Source organism: Mandrillus leucophaeus, unplaced genomic scaffold (assembly GCF_000951045.1).
Source record: "Mandrillus leucophaeus isolate KB7577 unplaced genomic scaffold, Mleu.le_1.0 Scaffold223, whole genome shotgun sequence".
Lineage (NCBI taxonomy): Eukaryota > Metazoa > Chordata > Mammalia > Primates > Cercopithecidae > Mandrillus > Mandrillus leucophaeus.
Genome location: NW_012102288.1, coordinates 2,662,771 through 2,686,229, shown reverse-complemented (window position 1 = coordinate 2,686,229; position 23,459 = coordinate 2,662,771). Strand labels below are relative to the sequence as shown.

General features: G+C 43.6%; 1 pseudogene; it reads right to left on the bottom strand.

The window, feature by feature from the left end:
• The window catches only part of LOC105540628, a 24,876-nt pseudogene extending 1,417 nt beyond the window's left edge, over positions 1 to 23,459 (bottom strand).

The following is a 23,459-nucleotide window of genomic DNA, read 5'->3' as shown; positions in this document are numbered from 1 at the left end:
AGGCTGGAGTGCAATGGCGCAATCTCGGCTCACTGCAACCTCTGCCTCCCGGGTTCAAGTGATTCTCCTGCCTCAGCCTCCTGAGTAGCTGGGATTGCAGGCGCACACCACCACGCCCAGCTAATTTTTTTTGTTTTGTTTTGTTTTGTATTTTTAGTAGAGATGGGGTATCACCATATTGGTCAGGCTGGTCCCGAACTCCTGACCTCATGGTCTGCCTGCCTTGGCCTCCCAAAGTCCTGTGATTACAGGCATGAGCCACCACGCCCGGCCAGGAATTACTCTTGACAATTTTCTATATAATTTATTGGAGAATGACAAAAGTGGTTGAAAATATTATTAGCTGGAATCTTGGCCTGTTTTGGTAAACAACAGATAAAAAGTTTTAAGGGCGGAACTTGAAAGTCTAATTACACAACATTAAAAATAAAAGTCTCCATGTCAATCATAATTAGTAGATTTCAGATGAACATGAGGAACTATTAGAACACTTACCTAAAGCAGTTTTGTGTCTCAGAAAAATGACATTATAGATCTGGCATAGAATTTAGCATAGAAAGTCTTCCTATAAGGTATGATGAGGGATAATCAAAGCAAGAGTCTTAAGACTCAGTCTTAGTTCCAGCTTGGCCTTTTTGATCCTGGCCAAGTCACTTCAATATGAACTTGGTTTTCTACATCTACAAAATAGAAGGGTTGGGCTACTATAGCTGTTGTACTACTACTACGACTGATCTATTTGTGCTGGGTTATTCTATATCCAGATAAAAGGAGGCCAAGTGTTTCTGGTGTAACCAACCACCATTTAAACAAATAGCATCCTGCATCCCCTCCATAGGGGAGGAGGCTGCACACATCTCCTGCTGCCCTCCACCCTGAGAATGCGGATGAATTCTAATCAGCAGCCACCACCTGACTGATTTGCCCACAGCCTGCTCTGCGTCCGTTGGCTGGGAGGCTTCTGGAGGCAGCTGGGTCATGTCACCCTGACTCAAACTGGTGATGTGAAAGAACAGTCACATGTGTGAGCAGGTGCATAACACATCCTCAGGAGGGAGAATGGGGTGAAGGAACAGTGGTTTAGGGAGTGACTCATTCAGGTGATTCGTTCTATGTGTAAAGCCCAAGGCCCTCCAACTGGCCCCGACCTACCTGCCCCGACTCTTTCTTCTGCTTTCCTGACACCTTCTCTGGGCCTCTATTGCCTTTCTCGCTAGTGCAGCTGACTTCTTGATGGTTTATATAGAAGATAATGTACCTAAGTCATTCATCACCCCAACCCTTGTGCATAGGTTTTCCTTGTTGCCAGAACCTGGATTTTGTTCAAGGGTGTCCCCAGCCCTATGTGATCAAGTGAAGAACTCCCGAACTTCATCCCCAAAGAAAAACTGATCGTTAGGCTTCCATTGGTAATTGGAAGCCAATCACTGCACTCCCATTGATAATTGGTCTAAACCAATAACTGCGCTCCCATTGGTAATCGGTCTAAGCAAAGCCAATCACTGCATTCCCACTGGCAATCGGTGGAAGCCAATCACAGTGTTCCCATTGATAATTGGTCTAAACCAATCACTGTGCTCCCATTGGTAATTGGTCTAAGCCAATCACTGAGCCCCTATTGGTAATCAGTTGAAGCCAATCACTGCACTCCCATTGGTAATCCATCTAAGCCAATCACTGCATGCCCACTGGTAATTGGCCTAAACCAATCACTGTGCTCCCATTGGTAGCCGGTCTAAGCCAATCACTGGGCTCCCACTGGTAGTTGGTCTAAGCCAATCACTGCACTCCTTCTCCCAGCCTACTTACCAGTGATTATCTTAGGTATGGCCATACACTGCAATTCTGGCCAGAGGGAGTAAGTCAGTTAAGAGGTTTCTGGGAAGATTCACACTGTCCCGTCTGTATAAAATGCTTGGAATGATGCTAACATCTTTTGAAAAAGAGAATGCTCAGCTGACAGGCTGAGTGAGCAGAGTAATGAAGAGTATCATCTGGGGCCCGAGTGAGATCACTGGGCTGCTTTGTTAATCTACCCTGGATGCTCTTCTTCTTGAATTCTTGTTATGTGAAATTCAATTTTTTTTGTTTTCTTACCATTTGAGTCAGAAGCCCAAAGTATCTTGCTCTTTCTCATGCTGGTACACTGGAGAGGCAATAAGGAAACCCCAAATGGGGTTAGTGGAGGAATCAGTTCCTCCACTTAGAAGCTGTTACTGAAGAACAAATTACTTCAAAATTTAGTGGCTTAAAATAACAATAAGCATGTATTGTCTTTCAGTTCCTGTAAGCTGCAAATTTTGGAGCAGCTTGAATGGGAAGTCTGGCTTAGAGTGTCTCCTCTCATGAGATTGCAGATGGGTGTGGGCCAGGGCTGCCATAATCTGAAGGTTCAACTGGGGCTGGTGGGTCTGCTTCCAAGGAGGCTCACTCACTTGGCTGGCCAATGGGGGCTTGCTGTGGTGGGAGGCCTCAGTTCCTCTCTATATGGGCTTCACCACATGGTACTTGAGTGTCCTCTGTTTTAAAATATAAGTTTTATTAATATTTAGGTATGGCAAAGCCATCAGATCAGGAATGACTGCTAATAAAAAGACAGTTTGTTATGCTCACAGATCTCAAGAGGAAGGGGTGTGTCACACCATGGGACCACATGGGGAAGTACCAAGGTCAGTCAGGAGGCAGAGGGAGCAGAGTGAAAACAGGGGCACAAACTGTTTTTGTTTTTTTTTTTTTTTTTTTTTTTGAGACAGAGCCTTGCTCTGTCACCAGGCTAGAGTGCAGTGGTGAGATCTTGGCTCACTGCAACCTCTGTCTCCCAGGTTCAAGCAATTCTCCTGCCTCAGCTTCCCGAGTAGCTGGGACTACAGATGCGTGCTACCACGCCCAGCTAATATTTTTCTATTTTTAGTAGAGATGGGGTTTCACTGTGTTAGCCAGGATGGTCTCATTCTCCTGACCTCGTGATCCGCCCGCCCTGGCCTCCCAAAGTGCTGGGATTACAGGCGTGAGCCACCGCGCCCGGCCAGGGGCACAAATTATTATTGTGGTTTCTGTGGGAAGGAATGAGCAAGGGAGGGTGATCCGGCTTTGGATTGAATAGTTTGAATCATTTCAGCAGGCTCTGGGCCATACGGGCTATCCCTAGTTGTCTAGTTCCTACTCCTGGGGTGATTAGGGCAGGTGGATAGTGGCCTGGAGGGTGAGAGCCCATAAAGGAGGTGGCAGTTTGTGGGATCTAGATTGATTGGTTTACATTTATAAAGCACCCTCATGGTTGTTTGCTATTTCTAAAAACTGGCTAGTCCTGGGAGGGGCATAAAAATACAAAAATAAAAGACATGGTAAATACATTCTCACAGCATGGTGCTGGCTTTGCCCAGAGTAAGCAATCCAAGAGAGCAAGGCAGATGCTGCAATGTCCTTTATGGTCGCGATTCAGAAGTCACATACCATCCCTGCTGAACTCCACACAGACCAGTCCTGATTAAACACGGGAGGAGACTATGCAAAGACATAAATACCTAAGAGGTGAGGATCACTGGGGGCCATCTTGGAGGCTGGGTACTACACATCTGGCAAGTTCCTTGACCTCCAAGTGTCAGTGTCTTCACTTAAACAAGATGGCGATAATATCATGTTACTCTGACTTCTAAGTTGAAAGCAAACAGAAAATGACTCTGGCTTGCTTAGGCAAAAGAGGCATTTATTGAATCCGTTTTGGACAATTCACACAATAGAAGGGAAGGCTATAGAATCAGGCTTAGCAGAACCTAAGGGAGCTCGGGGAGCAGAGAAAGTCTTGCAGGGCAAAGCCTCAGGGTTGGTCTGGTTGAGAAACTGGTGTTGACATCAGCTGCACTGGCCACCGGATATTGTGGCCAGAGCTGAAAGCTCAGCACCACTGCTGTTGAGCAGCTCTCAATCGCCTCTGTGCCCTGAAGCTTCCACAGTGTGGGGAGAGTGGGGAAAGGAGGACCAGGTCCCTTCTGCTTCTGGCATTACAGCAGACGTCTGCTACAAATACTGGCTTCATGGGACTCACCAAAAATATATGAGCACCTTCCTTGGAAAATCGAGAGTGCTCAGTAATGGTTGGTTGCTTAATAGAAGGGAGAAAGCAGATACCTTGGGATGGAATAGAGTGAGTTTGGAGATCTCAAGTTGAGAGTGAGAATGAAGCATGCTCATAACATTTCCAGTCACACTGAGCATTTCTAATCGCACTCTTACCTCGTCTTCACTCATATGCACTTTTGCAGATTCTTAAATTGCTGAGATTTTTACAAATTCTATCTATATACTCTAATTGCCCTGTGAACCAAGCTGGAGGCAAGGGAACAGTATGTTATTAAGAAAAGGTAAAGTGAAAGCCTCCTATGAAAATTGCAATACTGGCTGGGCGCAGTGGCTCATGCTTGTAATCCCAGCACTTTGGGAGACCACGGTGGGCAGATCACTTCAGGTCAGGAGTTCAAGACTCCTGCCTGGGCAACATAGTGAAACCGTGTCTCTACTAAAAATACAAAAATTAGCCAGGCGTGGTGGCACATGTCTGTAATCCCAGCTACTCAGGAGACTAAGGCAGGAGAATTGCTTGAGTCCAGGTGGCAAAGGTTGTAGTGAGCTGAGATCACGCCACTGCACTCCAGCCTGGGTGGCAGAGTGAGACTCCATCTTAAAGCAAAGCAAAGCGAAGTGAAGCGAAAAGAAAATTGTAGCACTAGCCTCTTGGTACCTTGACATGAACCACAATTAACCACACTCTTTAAGTGGTGGTAGCTTCCATTTCTGTCACTGTTACCTTTATAGTACTTCTTTGTTTTTATTTTTTATTTTATTTATTTATTTATTTTTTGAGACAGAGTTGCTCCTTCTGCTCACTGCAACCTCTGCCTTCCGGGTTCTAGCGATTCTCCTGCCTTAGCCTCCTGAGTAGCTGGGACTACAGGCCTGCACCACCACACCCAGCTAATTTTTGTATTTTTAGTACAGACATGGTTTCAACATATTGGTCAGGCTGGTCTTGAACTCCTGACCTCGTAATCCACCTGCCTCGGCCTCCCAAAGTGCTGGGATTACAGGCGTGAGCCACCATGCCCGGTCCCTTTATAGTACTTCTATCTCAGTTTGAATTGCCAAGGCAAAGCCTGACACCTTTTCTCACAGAGCCTGTTCTCTGTTGTTAGGTGTGGGCATGAGTCTTGCTGTTCAAACTCAACTATTTCATTCAAAGTGTTTTTCTTTGCTTGGGTTTACAAATTCATTGAGGTTGAATGTGTAACTAAGTTCTAAAATGTTAGTTCTAAAGTAAGTTCTAAAATGATTCTAAAATGTTAGTATATAAGGAGCACCGGGAGGGTTTTCCAAAACACAAGTTGCTCGGCCCCACCCCTGGAGTCTCAGGTTCAGCAGATCTAAGGTGAGGTCTGAGGATGTGCATTTCTAATATGTTCCCAGGTGGTGCTGGGGCTGCTGGTCTGGGGGTCACATTGAGAACCACTGACTTGAGTGACTTGATGCTGTTGCTGGCCTGCTTTGTAAACTTCTTAGCCCCTACCCAGTAATTGCCTTTCTTTCTTTCTTTCTTTTCTTTTCTTTTTCTTTTTTTTGAGACAGAGTTCCACTCTTGTTGCCCAGGCTGGAGTGCAATGGCGCTATCTTGGCTCACTGCAACTTCCGCCTCCTGGGTTCAGGTGATTCGCCTACCTCAGCCTCCAAAGTAGCTGGGATTACAAGCATGCACCACCACACTGGCTAATTTTTTTTTGTATTTTTAGTAGAGACAGGGTTTCACCATGTTGGCCAGGCTGGTCTCGAACTCCTGACCTCAAGTGATCCACCCGCCTCAGCCACCGCGCCCAGCCAGTAATTACCATTCATAAAGAAAGCCAAGACGACACCTACAGAGCAAAATTATGTGATACTCAGGAATAAACATTGAAACATTATTTTGATTAGGAAAATGGCTGCATGGAACAGAAACTCAGCTATAAGAGCTTAAGCAAGTAACAGTTTGTTTTTCTCACATTCCCAAGAAGACTAGAAGCTGTCCTAGGGTGGTGAAATGACTTCACCTCATCAGGGCTCTGGGGCTCTGGGATGCACTCACCTGCTTGACTCCCAAAGGGTCACCTCGCGTCCTCAGGCCAGAGCCACCTACAGTGCTAAACCAGCCACACGGCAAGTGAAAGGGACAGAGAAAAGACACGAAACCACTTCTATACTAGCATTTCTTGCCTCCTGCTAATGGGTGTTATGTGAAAAGGAAAAACTCTGAATTAGGACTTCTGAGAAGTTTTGTTAAGCTTATGTATGTGATGACATTCCAAGGCAGGAATAAGCATGCTGCATTTTCCAAGCTTATTTGACCGCAGAAGCTTTTTAAAAAGTTTTCTGGAGCATCTCCTGGAACTACATTCTATGGAAATTTTTGCCAGAAAACCTTGATATATACAGTGTCAACTATCAGTGTGTTTTTAAAGACTCCTTATGAGAAAAAAAAGCCAAGCATGTTCTTCTTACATCAATGAGATAGTTCTACTTTTTTAAGGGGAAGGAAATGAAAATAGGAACAGTGTGTGAGTCAGGGCGGGGGGCGTGGTGCCAGCCTGCCACCTGAGAACCATGCAACCTTGACAGGCCTGGTGGCCTCCCTAGTGTCTCCTGTTCTTCTTTTTCTTCTTCTTTTTTTTTTTTTTTTTCTGAGACAGAGTCACTCAGGCTGGAGGGCAGTGGTGCGATCTCAGCTCACTGCAACCTCTGCCTCCCGGGTTCAAGTGATGCTCCTATCTCAGCTTCCAGACTAGCCGTGATTACAGGTGCGGGCCACCACACCTAGCTAATTTTTGTATTTTTAGTAGAGATGGGATTTTGCCATGTTGGCCAGGCTGGTCTTGAATTCCTGACCTCAGGTGATCTGCCCCTCCTTGGCCTCCCAAAGTGCTGAGATCACAGGCGTGATCTACCGCGCCCGGCCACAGTTTCCTGTTTTTACTTGCAAAACAAGATCTGTAAGTAAGCACCAGGTTGCATCCCAACAGACCAAAATTCTGCAACTTCACAGCTCCTAGAAAGATCAAGAACGGATGTCTGAATCAATCTTCGGTAATGGGAGATAGAGGATATATGCACTCCTGTTGGGCGACAGAGTGAAACCCCGTCTCAAACACTGGAGATGGACTCTTGGGGTTTCACCATGTTGGCCAGGCTGGTCTTGAACTCCTGACCTCATGTGATCCGCCCGCCTTGGCCTCCCAAAGTGCTGGGAGCACAGGTGTGAGCCACTGCACCTGGCCGGGTTCTCCCCTTTTTAAGGGCTCATGCTTTCTATTGCGCTCACCCAGATGATTCAGGATAATCCCCTATCTCATCACATCTGTAAAGTCCCCTTTGCCATATAAGGTCACATATCTACAAGTTCTAGGAATTAGGACAGGGACCTCTTGGGATTCGCGGGTATTCTGCCTACCATGCAGGTGAAATCTATTGTTTAAAGAAGTATAGACAGTGTTGGGAAACTAAAGACTATAACAAAAAAATTCAAATTACTTAATAGTATGTGAGACAAGCAGTACAAAGAGGTAGAGAAGGTTTATATGAGAAGAGAAAAGAAAAGAAAAAGAAACAACCCAAGAAAGGAGATAAATTACAACACAAGCAAAAGTAGGACAACACTAGTTAAGAGCTGGAAGCACGTGAATCTTTAAGAGACCGAGCAAAGGGCAAAGGTTTAGTAGGGGATTGTTGGAGTTTCCTTCTATTATATATTGTACCTTCACCAATAGAACTGAAAGTCTAAAATCATACTATTTAAAAACCAAGAACATATCAGCATTAACCAGATTGATCCTACAGGCATCTGTAGGATCTGCAGGAAAGTCACTGCTTGACTTTCAGGTGTGGAGGTGGTAGGAAGAGCCAGAGAATGGCCTGAAATAATTGCAGAGCTCCAGTGTTTGAAGAATGTATAGGAACCTGGTGAGGTGAAGGCACCCTTTCCTTTGCTTAGTGGCTTCAGGATGTGGAATGAAAAGGAACATGACATCTACATCCAGGTGAGAATTAGGCTTGGGACAAAGGGTGGTGAAGTATTAGTCCAAGGGTCAATAAAAGAGTAAGAATCACATGCAAGTAAAAAGATCCAGGCAGAGGGGGTACAATAAGAATTTCTCAGTCCTGTTCCTATTGACACTGTGAACCATGTGATTTTTTGTTGTGTGGGTGTCCCGTGCATTGTAGGCGGGTTAGCAGCATCCCTGGACTCCTCCCATCTGATGCAATAGCACCCTTCCCCAGGATGTGACAACAAAAAATGTCTCCAGGCCTTGTCAAATGTCCCCAGGGGGAGGAGACAAAAATCACCCCAGTTGGGAACCACTGGTGTAGACTGAAAGAATAGGCAAGGGTCATAACACACCAAACATGGGGAGCCTGCAAGCCTGGAGAGAGTCTTTGAGGCTGCAAGGACACAAACACCGAGGGAACCTTGTAAGGGGCCTTTTGCTGGAGCTGCTGGCCTGGCTGGGAGCCACCGGCCTGGCTGGGAGCCACCAAGAGCGTCCAGCTGGTTTGCATACTCTTCTGTAACTTGGCCGGGGCAGGCTCCCAGTCAGAAGAGCTCAAGTCTAATTTGTTCAGGGCTTGCACTCCAGTTGTTTTCCATTTATTATGCAAGCACAGGTTTCAAAAGGCAATTCACCTGAGCAGGTGATATGCTTGCTTGCAATATAAACAGCTTGGAACCTATTATCTTACATGGTGGTTTCACTTCTTCTGGCTTCACTGTCTGTCCTCCTGACCCCTGATTTGTAGAGGAGGGAGGAAACGAGGATGGTGGAGAGACTTGGATGCAAGTACTGCCACTTCCAGCCTTTATGAGAATTAGAAAAGGTGCATCTCTGGCTGGATGAATTAGGAAAGAATGTCCCCTCAGGGAGGATCAGAAGTGGGGCTAGGCTAGGAGAGTGGATGGCGCCTTATCTCCAACCCTAGCTGAGAGCGCAGAGCTGCATGTCAGCGCCTCCATAGTGAATGCCTGCAGAGTTCCTACAGGAGCAAGCCTCCACCATGCACACTACCTACATCTTACATAGCCCGCGAGGCAGAGGCTTACTCATGTAAACCTTGGGGGCAGACATGACACATGGAGCCCCTGAGCTCTGAGGACTAAACTTTCTTACCAGCAGGATTAGAATTTTAGTATGACACATGGTGAGAAACAAAGGCAATGGATTCTGTAGGAATGAGTGTAAGGTGGTTTAAGAATATTCTAAAGGAGAAAAAAGCAAAATGGACAGCTAGGAGAGGCTGTGCAAGTTTGCTTCTGTGCATCTGGCCTGATGAGCCTATTCATTCATAAATTTAGGACCTAGGTGATCAACAAGAGCACTGCATTTTTGCAAATGAGGGCAGACCTCTAAAATTCCTCCTAAGGTTCAAACACTAATGGCCCAAGGCTGTTAAATGCATCTAGTTCGGGGGATGTGTTCTATAAAGTAAATCATGAACTGCTGCGTAAATTCCTATGCAATGGTTGTTGTAGAAAAATCTTCCTTTGGTGACCTTGGAAGACTAGACATGTTAGCCCTCTTTCTACATGGGCAAGGAAGGTATCATGCAGCCAAAGGACAAAGAAAGATTCTAAGTCAAGAAAATGCCCATTAAGTGCAGATGTGTCCACATGTTATAGATGGAGACCTTGAACCATAGGGTCAGATTAACCCTAACATTGCAGAGTTGCAGAGGGTGAAGTGTGAATGGAGACCTACACAACAACTGTCTAATTTTGTTTCTTTTGAGACAGGCTCTTGCTCTGTCACCCAGGCTGGAGTGCAGTGGTGCAATCACGCCTGGACCTCCTGGGTTCCAACAATCCTCTCACCTCAGCCTCCCAAAATGCTGAGATTACAGGCATTAGCCACCACGCCCAGCAAATGTCTAATATTTAAATAAACTTTCTTCCATCTTTGTACTTTGGCAAATATACGTTCATAGCAAGAAAATGGGGGGAAAGTGAAATTTATGGTTTTTATTTGACTGAAAGTTGGCAAAAACTAGAAGAAATAATTGGACTTCATTATTACACGACTGTGGGTGTTCTGTTAATGGGCTGACATGTGTGAATGTATAATAAAGACATATACAATTCATGCATTATATATTTATCCATAAAATTAATGTTTCTTGCTTTCATTTCAGGAAAATTATAATTATATTGTTATAATCAGTATTTTCACATAATTTGTGTTCTATTGACAGTAATACCTAATTAGATTACCTTTCTTGAATCTTAGTTTTTCTTTTCATTTTTTCAAGTTTCCATTTAGAGAAACTGCTCTGCAGAGGCAGTAGCAATTGCAATTGTCATTAAAATTCTTAAAGCAACCCTTCAGTGTGGAAATGAATCATGAATTTTATGTCAATCGTTATAATTGGGTTGCATATGGTATATTGCCATTATCACAGGGACTATCATAAAATAGTTTAATTTCATCCCATAAATTGCTATCACTTATATAATGATTTTCAAGATTTCTTATAATAATATCTTAAAAATCTATACCCATATATTTTTGTGAAAGTTTGCTATGGTGTTTCAGGCTTACATGTGCAGACCTACATATGCACACCTTTAAGACTAACGTGAAGGCCAGGTGCGGTGGCTCATGCCTGCAATCCCAGCACTTTGGGAGGCTGAGGCAGGTGGATCACGAGGTCAAGGTTTCAAGACCAGCCTGGCCAACATAGTATTTTCTCTACTAAAACATAAGTTTGTTTTCTTAAGACTTAAAATATGTTCTCTGAGCTCATTAAACTGAACATTGTATTTTCTCTACTAAAAATACAAAAATTAGCCGGGCATGGTGGCACGCGCCTGTAGTCCCAGCTACTCAGAACCCTGAGGCTGGAGAATCACTTGAACCTGGGAGATGGAGGTTGTAGTGAGCCGAGATCCTGCCATTGTGCTCCAGCCTGGGTGACAGAGTGAGACTCCATCTCAAAACAACAACAACAACAAAAAACACCTAACATGAACTGTTGTGAATATTGTGCTAATTCATGAGTAACTCCAGAATCTTAAATTGAAACATGAAAGGAAACGAGACTCTTGCATTCAGGCTGAGAGGAAGATTTTGGAGAGTTAATTGTCTTTCCTCTTACCAAGGAGCTTCTGTTACCCCAACTCTCCTCACTCCCCAAGGCAGTGTCTGTTTCTGATGTTAGCAGAAGTACAACCTACAAACCATCACAGCTCTGGATGTTGTTACCTTTTGTTTGGAGAACACAGGGCAGAAGATTTAGAGGTCCCCTGGGACCTAAATGATGTTAGTCATGAGTGGTGTTCAGGGTTACAAGTTGCACTGAGCCAGTGGTGAATGTGAAGTGATCGAGGACCTTCTAAAGTGAGGGCCCAGGACCACTTTACCCTAGTCCTTGAAGGCCAATGCTGCACCCCTTGCTAAATAACCATACGAATATTACTGCAGTGGGTTGAATGGTGTCTCCCATTAGAATGTCCACGTTCGAATCCATGGAACTTATAAATACAATCTTTTTTGGAAAAAGAGGCTTTGCAAATGTGTTAACTTAGGAATCTTGAGATAAGCTCATGCTGGATTATCTGTGTGGGCCCTACATTCAATAACAAGTGCTTTCATAAAAGACAGAGGGGAGACGGAGAAGAGGAGAAGGCCACATGATTACAGGGGCAGAGACTGGAGTGACTCAGCCACAGGCCGAGAATGAGAGTCAAGTTATAGCCTTCAGAGGGAATAGGCCCTGCTTATAGCTTGATGTTGGATTTCTGGCCTCCGGGACTGTGAAATAATAGGTGTCTGTTGTTTTAAGCACCAAGTTTGTGGCAATTTGTTACTGCAGCTACAGGCAACTAACGCTGAAGATAACAATGACTAATAACCATGAGCATTTACCATGTCATTTGACAGTGACTAATAACCATGTGCCAGGCCCTCTGCAAGCCCCTTTTACAAGCATTATCTCATTTGATTCTCACAACAGCCTCATAAGATTGGCATGATTATTCACCCCAATTTCCAGATGAGGAAACTGAGGTTCAGGGGCAAGCAGTTTGCCTGAGGTCACATGGCTAGCAAGTGACTGAGCTGGGATCTGAACCTAGATCTGTCTGACGGTAAGACCTACTTGAAGCACACGCGGAAGCCTCGCTGCCTGGTCACATATGGAGCTGTTATAGACAAGCCCTATTCTTGGTGGTTCCGGGTTGATAGTTCTGCGTTCTTTGGCCCCCCTACTTAAAGGGTGGTCCAAATCTTTTAGCACTTGCCCCCTCAACCCTCAGCTCTGTACCACCCCTCAGAAGGGATACATAAATTATAATCAACCATTTATCTAACTCAGAAGACCAAGGGAAAACTTTCCTTGCTATAAAGAAACATTTTAGCCATGCTTAGTCACATACATTTCTTTGCAGCTATTTCGCCTCTGGGTCATTCGGGTTTATTTGCACATGTTGCCAAATGAATCAGAAATCTTGGGAAATGGTCTTTGGAGAAGGACAGCGATCAGAATGATTTTTTTGTTAGTTTCTTCTCCCAGGAGAAACTTTTAGTCAGAAATAAGTTTGTTTTCTTAGGACTTAAAATATGTTCTCTGAGCTTATTAAACTATCAGAACATGAAGTCTAGACTCTGGTAATAGTATGAGTTAGAAAGGGTTTCTTTCCTTGTCTATCTTTGTCCAGTCTGTTGGGGACTAGAAGAGATTGTTCCCTATCTACTGGCCAGCCCAAAGACTGTGTGTGTGTGTGTGTGTGTGTGTGTGGCAGCGGTGGGTGGGGGGGGCGGGGTCTGGATGAGGTGGTTACGTTTATTTTGTTACCTTTTATTTTCTTTCAAACAAAATCTACACCCCATTTTACAGGTGGAAACATTGAGTGTTTTGGTGACTCTAAAGGATTTTCTCCATGGTGACTCAACTATGCAGACTTATTACAAATGCTGCGCTTGTCCTCTCAAGAAATCATTCCATTTAGTGACAATGAGAGCTGTTATACAATGAGTTTTGAGGCTAATTTTAAAGCAAGTCATGTGTCCCTCCCATTGCTCTGACCCAAATATGAGACAGGGATTCAAAGTTGCACACAAAGAAAACCCAAATCAATCAGGAAGCTCTATATGAACAATTTAGTGGGTTTACGGGAATGCAAGCTTCATTTTTCAGCCACTGCAATGCTTCATCACTTGACATTTATTTAGTGTTCCTGTTAGTGCCTGGGAGACTGCTGGGAAGGAACCTTGAGTCCCAAGGTGGAACCTGGGACTGACCTTGGGTCACTTGTTCTTTCTGCACCTGGGTTTCCAGAGCAGTAAAAAGATGCTATTCTAACCTGTCTTGCAAAGATGCCTTTGTCGGGTGCTAACCAACCACTGCTAATAGAGGTTTGAAGCCATGGTCAGGAGCATTCTCTTGAAGGCCAACGGTGAAGGGAAAGGATAGAGACAGGGTTGCAGATAATCCTTAATGCAGCCAGGGCTGAAGAGGGTTGGTGCAGACCGAAGGTGCCAGCTTAGACAAAACGAAAGTTCACCCCTAATTTCATTTGTCTGAACCCTTTCTTTTAATTTTATGCAATCACTGGGCCCTGGGGAGCTTTCTTCCTCTCTTATTTCTTCAAACCAAAACCCGTTCCCAGGAAATAATCTGATAAATTCATTTGCATCACGGAGAATGGACAAACTGTTATCTTCTGCAAGCCCTCACATGGAAAGTCTTAAAGCAAGAGTAGTGTGTCAGTGTGTAATTCCAGGCAACAGAGAAGATGGGGAAGAGAGGTGAAACCTGTGCTGGGGCAGGGAGTGTCGAGGGTGGTCAGGAAAGTTAGGGTCCCAGCAGGACAGGCATTGCCAGAAAGGCAGGCAGAAGTCATTAGCAAGGTATCCAGTGCCTGATGAAGCAGAACATGAAGCTAAGGAGATGAAGAGCAGAAAACCTTGAACAAAAGCTCATATGGGAAGCTATTTGCTTTTTCCCTCAAGCAAAAGATTCAAGAAAAGCAAATGCATGTATAAAACTCATTCATTCATTCATTCATTCATTCATTCATGTAAAATTGTATTTGCTATGTTCCAGGTATCAAAGGGATAGCCAGGAAAAAGATAAAATCTCTGTCTGCATGGAACTTTCTCTCAGGCTAGTAGGTGAAGCTAACAACAAACAAATAATTTCAGGTGGTTGTAAGTGTTTTGAAAAAAAGTAAAACAGGGAAAGGAGATGAGAGGGTGATGGAGCTGGATGAGGGGGTTAGGAAAGGGTTCTCATGCATGGCTGCCTGAGTTAGCAAATAAAAATACAGGACACCAGGTAAATTTGAGTTTTACATAGATGACAAATGCTTTTCCTTTTTCTTATTTCAATAGGTTTTGGGGAACAGGTGGTGGTTGGTTACATGGGTAAGTTCTTTAGTGGTGATTTCTGAGATTTTGGTTTACCTATCATCCAAGCAGTGTACACTGTACCCAATCTGTAGTCTTTTATTCCTCACCCCCTCTCACCCTTCCTACAGGGTCCCCAAAGTCCATCATATCATCCTTATGCCTTTACATCCTCACAGATTAGTTCCCACTTATAAGTGATAACATACGATGTTTGGTTTCCCATTCCTGAGGTACTTCACTTAGACTGATGGTCTCCAATTCCATCCAGGTTGCTGTGAATGACATTATTCCATTCCTTTTTATTGCTGAATAGTATTCCATGGTGTATGTGTATATACATATAATGTTTTCCTTTTTTTTTCCTTTTTTTTGAGACAGACTCTCGCTCTGTTGCCCAGGCTGGAGTAAGTAGAGTGGTGCCATCTCGGCTCACTGCAACCTCTGCCTCCCAGGCTCAAGCCATTCTTCTGCCTCGGACTCCTGAGTAGCTGGGATTATAGGCAAACACCACTGGGACCAGCTAATTTTTGTATTTTTAGTAGAGATGGGGTTTCATCATGTTGACCAGGCTGGTCTTGAACTCTTGACCTCAAGTGATCCACCTGCCTTGGCCTCCCAAAGTGCTGGGATTACAGGGTTGAGCCACTGTACCCGGCCCCCTATATACCACATTTTCTTTATCCACTCATTCATTGATGGGCATTTGGTCTGGTTCCATATTTTTGCAATTGTGAATTGTGCTACTGTAAACATGCATGTACAAGTGTCTTTTTTGTATAATGACTTCTTTTCCTCTGGGGTACCTGGTAGTGGGATTGCTGGATCAAATGGTAGTTCTACTTTTGGTTCTTTAAGGAATCTTCACACTGTTTTCCATAGTGGTTGTATTAGTTTACATTCTCACCAACAGTGTAAAAGTGTCCCTTTATACCACATCCATGCCAACGTCTATTATTTTTTGATTTTTTGATTATGGCCATTCTTGTAGGAGTAAGGTGGTATTCCATTGTGGTTTTGATTTGTATTTCCCTGATAATTAGTGATGTTGAGCATATTTTCATATGTTTGTTGGCCATGACAAATTTTTTTTAGTATCAATATGTCCCATACAATATTTGGGACATACATGTGCAAAAATATTACTCATTTATCTGAAATTCAAATTTAACTAGATGTCTTGAATTTTATCACATAACTCTCTCTACTCCCATGAGGCCCCCATGAATGAGGTGAGGTTGCATCCCAGGAGATAACAGTAAGCGCAAAGTTTTCCAGGCAGAAATGATCCCAGTTTGCTTAGGAAGAAACCCTGTGGGGCTGAAATAGAGAGAATAGGGACGGGGAAAGGTGGGGGTTTAGGGGTGGTAAAGATGACCCAGTGGAGGTGGCCAAGGGCCAGATCTTGTGGGGCTCCAGGCAAGTGTGAAGAGTTTGCATTTTATTCTGATCTTTGGAGTTTTAGAGAAAACTCTCAGTATTCATTTCCATGAATTCATTTCCATGAATGTGAAGTATTCATTTCCATGAATATTCCAATATAGTATTGTATTTCCCAAAGCAATCTCCACTGACCTTAAGAACAGACTTTATGATGGGAAAGAGTAGGTGCCTCTGCCCTGGGAGAAAGAGAGTGATATCCCCTCTAACTCCACCTGACCTCCCTTTTCTCCCTCCACCCCGTTCACATTTTCTTCATTTTTCCTAACGCCATTTCACAAAACCTTAATAAAGGAGCTTAAAATGTTACTGGGAGAAAAGACTTAGGGGCTTGAATTCTTACTAGAAGGTAAATTACTACTAGACTGCATATAGTATAGATTAGGTGAAGATGAAAAAATAATGAAAAAGGGAAATTTGACAGTGCTGGTCAAGTGCTGGCAGCTTGGCTAGTTTGCCTAGCTGTGACCCTGAGAGTGAGAGTGTTTGCTGAGTAGAGATGAAATCCAGTTCTCCCATTCTCTGTGGTGAGATGGCTAAGAAGTTCTCATGGAAGGGGAATTCATTGGGAACCAGGCTGGATGGGAACTGATACTGCCAGATGGCAGACTAGTCAAAACAGTTAGCTATAAAGCCCACACTGTTTTGGAAAAGGCTGAACTTGCATCCCTGCCGCAGACCTCAGTGGGCTCCCATCTAATAATGTTTCCTGCCTCCTCTGCCTTTTGCCTCAGTTGATCGTGGATGACTCACTGCTCATCTCTGGCAGTTCGCTCCTTGCAGGGATTTATCTTTCTGAACCAGCCTCCTTTCTGGCCTTCTATTAAAAAATACTCTATGTTGAAAGAAGAGTCTTGACTGTATATTTACGAGAGAGTTTCTCTACCTTACTTTTCATGCAATGTGGGATTTTTCATACCTAATAATACCGGTTTTTGTTTTGTTTTGTTTTTGAGACAGGGTCTCACTCTGTAGTCCAGGCTGGAAGTATAGTAGTGGATCTTGGCTCACTACAACTTCTGCCTCTCAGGCTCAGGTGATCCTCTCACCTCAGCCTCCCAAGTACCTGGGACCACAGGCACGTGCTATCACGTGCTAATTTTTGTATTTTTTTGTAGAGACAGGGTTTCGCCATGTTGCCCAGGCTGGTCTTAAATTCCTGACCTGAAGTAATCCACCTACTTCGGCCTCCCAAAGTCCTGGGATTAAAGGCATGAGCCACTGTGCCCAGCCCTAATAATAATCTTGTTAGCTAAACAGAAGAGTGACCATGCTCTCCATCTTACAGATAGGGAAAGGGACTGAGGGAACTGACTTGCCTCAGGTTTCAAGAGTAGTAAGTGGCAGAGCATAAATTTGGACCTCTTGTCTTTTCTAACACACTAGGGGTTGTCAATTTCTTTGAAAAATATTTAATAACTTGAGAAAGATTGCACGGCTTCATGCCTCCCTCTAAAATCAAGAAGTTCTTTTTCTGTAGAAACCAAGAGCAGTATCTATGGTGGAAAGAGCTTTGCTCTCATTTTTTAAAAAAGTGTTTATTTCAAATAGATTGAATCACTAGGTGATGGGCTGATTCTTTCAAAAAAATTTAATGACCTCCCCATTATACAAACAATTAATGTTTATCGCAGTAACTTTTAAAAAGTTAGAAAGCCACAAAGGGAAAAATTAAAACCACGTATAATTCTCCCACTCACATAAAATTACTATTGACATTTTGATATGGATTCTTCCTATCTTTTTCATACACATGTAAATGTAGTTTAACAAATTGGAATAAATGTGCTATAAAATGGTTGATAATTTTCTTTTTTAATTTAATGATATTTCCATGACCATTTTCTCACATTGTTAAATTGTTTCCAAAATATGTTTGATCAGAGCATACTGTCTAACCTATGAATGACACATCTACTGCACATAACCTATTGGTACTTTGAGATTATTACCCATTTTTTAAATTATTATAAATAACACTACAGGCTGGGTATGGTGGCTCACACCTGTCATCCCAGCACTTTGGGAGGCTGAGGTGGGCAGATCACTTGAGGTCGGGAGTTTGAGACTGGCCTGGTCAACATGGTGAAACCCCATCTCTATCAAAAATACAAAAATTAGCCAGGCATGGTGGCACACACCTGTAATTCCAGCTACTCGGGAGGCTGAGGCAGGAGAACCACTTGAACCTGGGAGACGGAAGTTGCAGTGAGTTGAGATTGTACTACTGCACTCCAGCCGGGCCATAGAGCAAGACTCCGTCTCAAAACAAAAAGCAAACAAACAAAACAAAACAAAGAAAAACACAACCAAAGAACGACCCTGCAATGACCATCCTTGGTCTTATAAAAACTTAGTGTTGTTTCCACTCAGTGATTTGTCTAGATCTTGCTTGGAGAAAAATAAAAAAATGGGTAACAAACAGAGAAAGTTAATACACATTAGTTTGATTTTTGTCTGTTGGAGAAGGGAAAAGAGCGAGGCCACTGATTTCAAGTGTCTCCTCTGTAAAGGTCATTTCCTCCCCCGTACTCTTAGTTCTGTTTCTGCTAACTTGGCTCTTGCACTATCATCCCTGTAGCCTCTACAGTTTGCCCCAGCTTTCCATCCTGCCACTGCCTTCAGCTGCAATTCTTTGTTTTTGCCCTACTCATCACCTTGGAATCTATGTCCTGGGTCTCACCAGCTGCTGATGGATGTTTTCTGTCTCTGCTCAGTGCCTGAAAACTTATTTCTCAGGGCAGCCAATGAAGGATCCTTAACACAATATCTGGAGTCATGCCCATAAAGCTCTTTGGCAAATCATTGCCCTGTTTTACCTGTGGGCACATCCCCACAACCCTGGCTATCATTGACCTCGTGGGGAGGGTAATAAGCTTAGGGATTATTCCCAATATTGTGACTTACGGATTTCTTTCATTTCCTCACTGGACTGAGCTTATTAGGAGCTGTTTGTTAGTTCTAATAACAACTAGAAAAACTGTGGTGATCATTAGTCCCAAGCTATAATTTGAAGAACAGTTAGCAGAGGTCATAAAATCAAATAAAGTTACACTGAGTACCTTTAAAAAAAAAATCTCATTTGTTGCAGAGTTCTAAACATAGTTTCCAGTGCCATCCTTCACCTTCACCATTATTTTTGTCTTCAGTTCTAAATGTGAAAGGTATAGAGCAGCAGAATTTACACATTAACTTCATAGGAGAACAGAAAGCTCATTAATTCTTAACATTGGTGGGATTTGATGTTCACCATCATATGCTCTGTTCCAAAATATGTCCGGGTCCTCTTTTCTGAGATGATTAAGATGTCCTATTGACAACCTCAGGGCTATTAAAAACACAGTGCCCTTCACATGTGAGATAAGGTTATAGCTCCCACAAGGGAGGGTTTGGGCAACATCAACATTAATCATCTCATGTTCATTCATTCACAAATTCATTTATTCTAATATTTGAGACTCTCCTATGTGGCAGGCAAAAGAAAAAGCCCTTGATTTCAAGGCAGACAACTAAATGTAGATACAACACAATGAAAATATTACAGAGAAAAATAAAGCCAAGTCAAAGAGAGTTATACGTGGGGAGAGATGTAGGGGGTGATATTTTAGATCTGGTAGTTGGGGAGGCCTCTCTGGGGAGGTGGCATTTAAGTGCAGGGACAAGCCATGCAAATAAATATCTGGGGATGAGGACAAAGGCCTTGAGATGGAAGCGGCTCCTCTAGAGAACCAGGCAAGAGGTGAGGGCAGCTGAATGTGGTGAGCATGGAAGAGGACGCGAGACGTGAGAGGGGTCAGGGCCAGCTCCAGGAGCCTGTAGGCCATGGAGAGACATAGGCTTTTATTCTCTGCAAAGCAACTGCCTAGAGGTGGCCCTGAGACACAGGCAAGCTAGTGACCTCAAAGGGGCCTTGGTCCTGCTCCATCCCAAGAGCTGATTCACTAGACTTTTGCGGTCTCTGATCCCAGCAGCTACAACCTTGGATTCCCAGGAAACTGGAAGCATTCAGTTAGGGATTCTGGGGAGAACCTGTGGGTCCTGTGGTAAGGTCCCTGTGGCTGCCAGACCCACCCTCCTGGAGGTTTTATGATTCAGATGAGCTGCTCTGGCACTCTGGGTCCACTAGAACCTGATGGGATTTTTAACAGAAACGTATTTTATTCCCATTGTGCCACGGGCAGGCTTTTATGGCCTCATGTGACCATTAACTGTTGCGTGGGGATCATAATTCTTTCTAAGACACCCCCCTGGAGACCATATGATCTGTATCTATTTTCTTGAATTCTAGAACCATGCTGAGGTTGAGGAGGTTAGGTAACTTGACAAGGGGACATGGTTATTGAGTGATGGCAGGATTTCAACTCTGATCTAATTGGCTGGTGATATGGTTTGGCTCTGTGTTCCCACCAGAATCTCATCTTGAATTGTAATCCCTATAGTCCCCTACATGTTGAGGGTGGGACCTGGTGGGAGGTGACTGGATCATGGGGTCAGTTTCCTCCATGCTGTTCTCATGATAGTGAATAATTTCTCATGAGATCTGATGGTTTCATAAGAGTCCCTTCCCCCTTCACTTCCTTCACACGCTCTCTTGTCTGCTGTCATGTAAGACATGCCTACTTCCCCTTCTGCCATGATTGTAAGTTTCCTGAGGCCTCCACAGCCATGCAGAACTGTGAGTCAATTAAACCTCTTTTGTTTATAAATTACCCAGTCTTAAGTAGTATCTTTATAGCAGTGTGAAAATGGACTGATACAGCTGGAAAGCTTGTTTTCCCTGTTATGCACCACACTAATATTTCTCAAATATTTCCATTCATTCACCAAAACATTTATTGAGCATCTGCTACATATTCAGTGCTGTGCTGGGCACACACCAGGGATGCAGAGACACATGAGACAATTCTTGCCCTCAAGTGTCTTGGAATCAAGTGGGTTGTCTAGAATGTACACTGTATCTTCCAGGATGAAGTGAGATTATAACACACAGCCCTACACCCCAATTTTAGACTTTCTGAATGGAGATTTGTCTTATCCTCATAAAGGAACTTTGCCAGCTGCCAGGCAGGACATGACATATTGTCTATACCTGTCATTGTCTGTGCATCTGCCATTGCCATGCATGAAAATCATCCATTGATCCATCTGTCCTTAGTTACCATTGGTATGTAGTACCATTCTGTGCATTTCACTTACATATGATCCTTGTCACTTTCAAAGAGATCACACTGTGATTCAGGACTAAACTGAAAAGTCATCAGTTGCCCATCACACAGGGACAATGCAGCTGAAGGCAGTGGAAATTGCTAAGTCTCTGAGCGCTCACAGAATTGTTAGGGCCAAGTGCAGGCCTGACTCATGCATGGCGGACTATCATTTAGGTGGAGAACAGAAGCTTCAGATAATCAAAAGTTTCCAGATAATTTTTTAGAGAGGTGAAACTTCCAGAAATATCTTATTTGGTTGAGACAATAGGAACTACCCATGTAAACACATAGGTAAAACTCCAATATCTTTTGACGTGCCTCAAAATTATCTTTACAAGTACCTAAGAGATTATTCTCACATCAGAATTCTGATTGTTGCCGTTAGCATAGTTCCCATAATTTGTAATTATTTTGTTTGTCTTTGTCTTTCAGCCAAAATGAGGTTATCTTTTCATTCGTTGTCTCTCCAGCACTGGCAAGATGCCCGGAGCTGCGTAGGCCCTGGTGAATGCTGCAGGATTGCAAGCAGGGGTTGGGGAAAGCAGCAAGCTTCTGAGATTCTGTAGACCTAACCATGGCCAAAATGATTTCAAACTGTCTTTAGTGTCTGGCAGGAGCTTAATCCCAGAAGCTTCACTGTAATATTACAAAAATGCTACATAGTTGTACAAACATATGATACTATTCAGTTTTTAAATACAGAATTATGAACATGTAATATGTTATCTCAGACTTATTTTATTATCACTGTTATTTTTTTGAGATAGAGTCTCGCTCTGTCGCCCAGGCCAGAGTGCAGTGGCGCAATCTTGGCTCATTGCAACCTCTGCCTCCCAGGTTCAAGCGATTCTCTTGCCTCAGCCTCCCGAGTAGCTGGGATTACAGGCGCCCACCACCACACCCAGCTAAGTTTTGTATTTTTAGTAGAGGTGGGGTTTCACCACGTTGGTCAGGCTGGTCTTGAACTCCTGACCTCAGGTGATCCACTAGCCTTGGCCTCCCAAAGTGCTGGGATTACAGGTGTGAGCCACCGTGCTTGGCCAAGTTTATTAGATTTATAGATATTATTTGGTAATTACTTTTATGACTTGGCAGTTTCTTTTGCTCAATGGCATCACAGCATGATGGAAATAGTATTTGAAGGATTTTCTCTACATCTCTTTGCTAATTCACGAGTGGAACATCCTCATTAGATAATGTGCACTTTATAAATAATTTACATTCACATTGATATCACCGTAGACAGACTGTTGTCCTGGTTAGAAATGAAGTTGCCAGCACAATGTGAGTCCCTGTAGCTGTAATTGTGTCTAGAGGGGCGGGTCTGAGGGGCCACTTTCTGTACTGTCTCCCTGCCTAGTGAGCGCCAATGCCTGGCAACAGCTTTGGACCAGGAAAGCCCATTTGAACTCTGGCGTCACACTTACCTTGGGCAGACTCTGGATTTCAACTTTCTCATCTGCAAAACGGTGAAGAGAGCTGCCAATACCTAGATACTGGGAGGAAGGCACCTTGGTGTCTCACACTTGAGAGGCGCTCTGCATCTGACTTCTTTCTAGAACACATTCTGGAAACTGCTTTCTAGAACACCTTCTGAGCCAGTAGTGAATCCCTGGTGAGCCTGCTAGTGATTCTCAGTGATGTGGAAGGCCACTGAGAACACCATGCTATTTAATTCAGATCACGAGAAAAACGGCTGTCTCTAGAAAAGCAAACCTTCTCTGGTACAGTTATTTCATCAACCTTTCATTTTTTTTTTCCTTCTATCCAAATTTTGTACTTTGATCTACTCTATTCCTACCTCAACTTCTTCAGAAACTTCAAGTCCCACCACAGGTCCTGGGACAGTCTATTCTCATTTGGATCCTAGGCCAGTGTGGACACTTGGGAGGTTGTTTAATCCCTTGATCTCATTCCATAAAGAGACATATTTAAATCACCTCCCATCAATTTTTTCTCCAACTGAGGTAAATGTAAAATGAGTTGTAAAAAAATATATAACATGCTTTCTCAAATGTATTCTCCAAACACTAGGAAATAATGCAAAAGAGGCCAAATTAAAGTGTGATATACTGAATACAGTTGCAGAGAGTCTCGCTTAATTTCACATTCACTTATTCACCTGCAGGCAGCTTTCCCGAGCAGTGCTGCAGTCCATACGGGAAGGCCTTACCAGCCGCAGTCCTAGACAGAGGTTCACTGTGTGCAGGCCTCCTTGCATTGGCTGTACGCTGTGTGTAACGTCTAATCTTTAAGGCGTTTAGGAAGCATGTTCTACTTTATGTCAATGTCCTGAAAAGGAAAGGAATTAGAAGTAAATCAGGGCTATGCTGGAGTGCTACTTTGGCATCGCAGAATGTTCAGGATGGAAGGAACCGGGGCGCTCCCACAACCCCAT